Source organism: Marmota marmota, unplaced genomic scaffold (assembly GCF_001458135.2).
Source record: "Marmota marmota marmota unplaced genomic scaffold, marMar, whole genome shotgun sequence".
NCBI classification, from domain to species: Eukaryota; Metazoa; Chordata; class Mammalia; order Rodentia; family Sciuridae; genus Marmota; species Marmota marmota.
This window is the reverse complement of record NW_025999900.1, coordinates 43,809,637-43,815,636: the sequence shown is the minus strand read 5'-3', so window position 1 is coordinate 43,815,636 and position 6,000 is coordinate 43,809,637. Positions and strand designations below refer to the sequence as shown.

The window sequence follows — 6,000 nt, the reverse complement described above, 5'->3', positions numbered from 1 at the left end:
TGGCCCGGCGGGAGGAGCAGGCCCAGCAGGCCCCGGCAGCGATCTGGAGGAATTTCTGAATTACCGACTGGCTGGAGACCAGAAGGCGGAGCGGGCCTGGGCTGGCCCGGCTGGCTGAGGCACCAGGAGCCTTCCCCACCGCTCGGCCTCACCTCCCGGCCTCCTTCCCACCCACTCACTGCCCTCCCATCTCAGATGTCAGCCTGCTCCAATGGCAGCTCCAGCCCCAGGCGATCACCAGCTAGCCCGCCCACTGCCCCGGTGGTGAAGGAGACCACCCAGGGCCTGAAGGGGCAGAGCGTGTCCCCTCCAGGCCCTGCCTGCTTTCTTCCCCACCTGCCACCCACTGAGGTCAGTGCTGTTTCTTATCCCTCCTCTTGGAGATGCACTCACCATCTGGCACCTTCCTGAAGAGGCCTTTCCAGAGACTTTCTCTTCATCAGAGAGTTTGCAGGAGGGTGCAGGGTTGGGATGCTGAGGGGAGGACCAGGTGGCTGTTCCAACACCCTGTAAGTCCATGTCCCAGGCACAAGGGCCTTTTATGTGTAAAGATCCTCACCTGATGGGACCAGCTATGGAATTTGTGGGGCCATTTAATGTTAAAAAATTAAGAATTTTGGGACTGGGGATGTGGCTCAAGCGGTAACGCGCTCGCCTGGCATGCGTGCGGCCCGGGTTCAATCCTCAGCACCACATACAAACAAAGATGTTGTGTCCACCGAGAAGTAAAAAATAAATATTAAAATTCTCTCTTTCTCTCAAAAAAAATTAAGAATTTTAAGATGGCAACAACAGGGCATGAAACTCAGTTGCACAGGTTGCACACCCATAAAACTGACCCTGTAGCCCCCAAACACTTGCCACCCTGCCTTTGCCCACCCTGTCTCTTCTGGTCCTGGTCCGTAGTGGCTTTGGGATCTTGGAGGGAAGGCTTGTCTAGCAGACTCCTGCGCCCTCTGCTCCTCGCCTCCAATTCTCAGTGGAAGGCTCTCATGCCCTACCCCTGCCTTCCCTCTAGGGAACCTGAGGCAGCAGAGAGGCCCTGGGCCTCCTGATATCTTGCAGTGCCAGTTGACCAGAGGATGACAGTGGTGGCCCTGGGCCCGGGGCTCTCCACGGTGGGCTGGGCCTCTGGTACCCAGTGGTGTCATGATCCCCAGGGCTGGCACTCAGGAGCACAGCATTGCCAGCTCCAGACCGGGGCCAGCGCCATGCCACCTGGGCTACTTTGCAGCACAGTAGCTGGCTCTGCCTGACCCAGCAGGGAGATGACCCTGAGGCTGTCCAGTCCCCTGAGCCAGGGGGAGGGCAGGGGCGGGGGTCACAGTCCAGGAGTGTCTGATTTGGGAGGTTTGCTGGACTCTGGCAGAGACCGCTGGGCCAAGGTCCGGGAGAGCAGGCAAGCCGTGCCCAGAGCCTAGCACTGCCACTCCAGGGCAGGGAGGTGCCAGGCCCAGGAGGCAGGCCACCCAGGCCACAGCCAGGGCTGAGACTCTGCTTCTGAAGCCTTGTCCCCAGCCCTCCAGCCCTGCCACCAAGGCTCCAGCCCCTGTCATTAGGAGATGCTTAGCCAAGGCCCGAGGCGGGAGTGGTCTGTGCGCATTATTCCACTGATTCTCAAAAGTCCCAAGAGGTGGTCCTGTTACTGTAATACGACTCAGATTAGCTGAGCAGTGGTTCTAGTCCAGCTGCCATTGGGTCCCCTGGGCTCTATTCCTCCTTTTCGGAAGTCCTTATGATGGGAATGTTTGGGGGACCATTTGAGTGTCTCCCTGGCTAGGGCTCCATGCATGTCCCAGAGTAGAGCTGCCATTTTCTTTTTTGGGGGAGGGTTACTGGGGATTGAACCCAGGGGTGCTTTACTACTGAACCACACCCTCAGCCCCCCTTTTTTATTTTGAGAGAGGGTCTCACTAAGTTGCTGAGGCTGGCTTTGAACTTGTGATGCTCCTGCCTGTGCCTCCCGAGTCACTGGGATCACAGGTGTGCACCACCGCCTGGTTTAGAGCTGCCGTTTTAATTTACAGTTGTCATGTGATCTGATGTTCCAGGCTGTCACCCTGGTTGGTTCCACATGAAAAGCTTGGCACGTAATAGTTCTTCTGTGAATAATAAGGGAAGAAAGGAAAGAGTCCACTGGGGGGGAGGGATCCAGCATAGGTCAGCCTGCCCGCAAGCCTGGATTCTGACCACTGGGCTGCACATCTCGTGGTCGCCCTAGGGATCCCTTGACACACTTCTGAGAGCCTAGTGAAGGCCCCCAGGACAAACTCAAGTGGAGCCCTGCACACAGGCTGGCTGGAGAGTGGGCAGGACTGGCCTTGGCTTCATGGAAGGAGCTTGGGGAGAAGGGCAAGGGGCTTTGTCCCTACCCCCAAACAAGTGTCCTCACTCCTGACGTGTGGTAGGTCTCCTTCATGGGAGGCCCCCTTGTCTGCTGGTTCCTGGGTGACTTACTGCCTTCCCGGCCCTGTAATATCGGGCATCTGGAAGATTCTGCCCCTGCAGGGGCTGGTGGCAGTAGGGCGTTAATAGGGAGGAAGGAATAACCTGCCTTTAGAGCAGGTTCCCAGTCTGAGCAACGGGGCCCTCCACCTCACAGTGCAGCTGGAAAATCTGCTCCTACAGCTTTGCTGGAGCCCCGGCCTCGGGGCCAACCCTTCTGTTAGCCTGAGCATCTGAGGCGCTCACCCCAGGCGTGTTTAGACCCAGGCCTGCCAGGCTGCTGGGTGGTGCGTCTGCTGGAGCAGCTCTTGGGAAACCCCAGGGCGGGGTTGCCAATGGCAGAATCCATTCATGTTTCCTTCATCCTTGAAATGTGTCCCTGGCATTCTCTCTGAGCCCCTACTCTGTGTCAGGTACGGTGCTAGGCACAAAGGTCCAGGAAGGGAAGCGGAGCCCTGCACTCAAGGGGCTCACGGTCCAGTGGACGGGGGGGGGGGGGGAGTCAGCGCCTCCAACACACAGAACGATGCCTGTCGCACAGAGTGTGGGGAGGAGGGTCCATATTTCCCAGGATGCTTTGGTGGAAAGAAACAGTGGAATCAACTCAAAGTAACCTACGTGCACAATATGCATTGCCTTGCTTTGTAGGAAGGGCTTGGGGTAGGGTTGCCTAGCAACTTAGTGATCTTTCGAAGACACATTGAAGCTAGTCATCTTTTTCCTCTGTCATCCTCTATATTTTTTGGTGACACTACCTGGGGCAGGATGCATGTCACAGTTGCAAGCATCACATCCTCACATGATTGTGTCCAAAATCAGAGTGGAAGGACAGGGCCTCCGCCTGCACTGATTTCCTTTTATCAAGAAGAAAAATATGTCCCAGAAGCGCCCAGTGGATTTTTCCCATGTCATTGGCCCCACTGGGTCACACAGGGATGACGAGCGGCAAGGAAAGCTGGGAAATTGAGTACCGGGAGTTCTCGGTTCTGTTTCAGTAGAAGCCAGGAGAGGAACAATGGCCACTGAGTGGGAAAGAGGTCACCTGCCCCCTGCTCCATCGAGAGCAGGGTGTCTCCACTGTGGCACGGTCAATGCTCTGGCCTGGATGGTCACTGTGAAGGCTCCTCTGTGAACTGCAGGATTCGTCGCTGCAACTTGACCTCCACCAAATAGTGGCACCCTTCCCCAAGATATGACAACAATAAACATGTCCAAATATTGCCACATGTCCTCTTGAGGGGAGTAGGGAGAGAAGGGAGCAAAATCACCCCTCCCATTGAGAACCACTGATCTGGATCTAAGCCACAAGGAGGAGTCAGGGAAGCTGTCTTAATTCATCTTCTGAACTATAACAAAATACCTGATGCTGCATAACTCATAAAGAAAAAAAGTTTATTGAATGATTTTTCTATCCCCCAGTACTGGGGATAGAACCCAGTGGCAATTTATCCCTGAGCTACATGCCCCGCCCTTAGATGACAGGGTGACCTAAGTTTCCATGACTGGCCTCAAACTTATGATTCTCCTGCCTTAATCTCCTGAGTAGCTGGGATGACTGGCATGCACCACCATACCTGACTGAAAAGAAATTTGTTTAGATCACAGTTTTGAGGGTCAAAGTTCCAAAATTGAGTGGCCCTATCTGTTTGGCTTCTGGTGAGGGCCCCTGTGGCTGCATCACAACCTAGATTACATTTTGAGATGACGGGAAGCCAGAATGTGCTATGGATCAAACCCCGGACTTCTCATGCTAGGCAAGTGCTCTACCTCTGAGCCACATCACCAGGCCTTTATCTGTCTACTCTAGTGAGAAATAACTCATTTCATGAGACCATTAATCCTGTCTCAGGGCAGCTTCCCCAATGACCTAGGCCCCCCTCTTAAAGACCCACCACTTCTCAACATCACCCTACTGGGGACCAACATGAACCTGTGGGGACAGGAATCATCCCCAAACTATAAAAGGTTTACCCTGGACTGAGATTTGAAGAATGAAGAGTTATTTATCTAGAGGAGGTGAAAGAGGACATCCCCTTTTCCTTCCTACTCTCTTTCAACAAATATGCATTGAAAATCCCCCGAGTGAGTTCTCATACAGCTTGTATCACCTGGTTTATCCTGGGCCACAGTCCTGAGACGGAGGTGCTAACACCCCCCTGACAAATAAGGAAAGGGAGGCTCAGAGAAGTCAGAGGCTCTCCGCGTGGCCAGTGGACAGCACACTGGGTTTAAAGACTGGGTTCTGGGCTGGGCCCTAGTTCAGTGGCAGAGTGTGTGCCTAGCATGAGCGAGATCCTACATTTGATCCTCAGCACAGAAAGAAAAGAAAGAAAAAGACTTGGTTCTTTTCCTTGTTCCCGCTGCTTCTCCTTCCACCGTCATCTCCTGCCTGCAATCACCTTCCAATCCATTTTCCTGATCTACCTTGGCTCCCCAGATCTGTTCTTAACAGGTCGGCCTTTGGAGAGGTGCTGGAGTATGCCACTCTCTGTCTGGAGCCCTGCAGGCCCCCATCTCACTCAGATGTGGATTTTTACAGTGGCCCTCAGCGCGCCACCCTATGTGGCCTCTCTTCTCCCAAGGCCCCCCTCCTGGATGCCAGCCATGCTAGCTGATTTACTGCCCTCAGATGGCCCACACAACTCCAGCTTCTGGCTCTTCCCCCAGGGATCCACAGGACTCTCCCACCTGGAGACCCTCCCAGCCCTCCGCCACCCCAGCTCTCTGGAACCTGCTTTCTTGGCTCTGTGCTTCCCCCCTGTACAAGGACTGTAGAGCCGATGTCGGGGATTATTTACCAGCAGTCTCCTCTTGCTAGAATGTAAACTCTATTTAAGGGATGGCTTTGGTCTTATTTATTCACTGATGTATCTCAAACACCCACAACAGCACGGACACTTAATAAGTCTGCCCTGAATTTCATTAAAGTCACACTTTCATGTAAACAAATGCACCTTCTCCACTCTTTCTCAGAGGGTCGACATTCTAGGTTTACCCCCTGCTAATTGTAAGAGGGGCGTTGGTCAGCCTTTTTCACTGCTGTGATGGAAAGATCTGATGAGAACAATGTTAGAGGAGGAAAAGTTTATTTGGGACTCACGGTTTCAGAGGTTCAGTCTGGTCGGCTGACTCCATTGCTCTGGGCACAAGATGAGACAGAGCATCACGGAGGAGGAAGACGACTCAGGACATGGTAATCCAGAAGCAGAGAGAGCTCTGCTTACCAGTGACAAAATGTAACCCCCAAAGGCACACCCCCAGTGACCTCACTCCTCCGGCTGCACCCTGCCTGCCTATAGTTGCCATTCAGTTAATCCATTCAAGTGGACTAATGCAGCGATTAGGGTTAGGATCTCATAATCACTCACCTCACTTGTAAGCTTTTTTTAATTTAAATTTTTTTAGTTGTAGGTGGACACAATAACTTTTTTTTTTGTTTGTTTATTTAATTTGTTTACATGGTGCTGAGAATTTTAGCCAGTGCCTCACACATGCTAGGCAAGCACTCTACCACTGAGCCACAACCTCAGCCCACTTGTAAGTTTTTGGGGGACA

General features: G+C 53.3%; 1 long non-coding RNA gene across 2 annotated transcripts in view; it reads right to left on the bottom strand.

Moving 5' to 3' along the window:
- LOC125615329 overlaps positions 1 to 1,263 on the bottom strand; it is a 13,092-nt gene extending 11,829 nt beyond the window's left edge. For both annotated transcript variants that reach the window (XR_007345916.1, XR_007345917.1), the window contains exon 1: positions 394 to 1,263. This is a non-coding gene — a long non-coding RNA (uncharacterized LOC125615329). The remainder of the gene's footprint in view (positions 1 to 393) is intronic.
- Between the last annotated feature and the right edge of the window lie 4,737 nt (positions 1,264 to 6,000).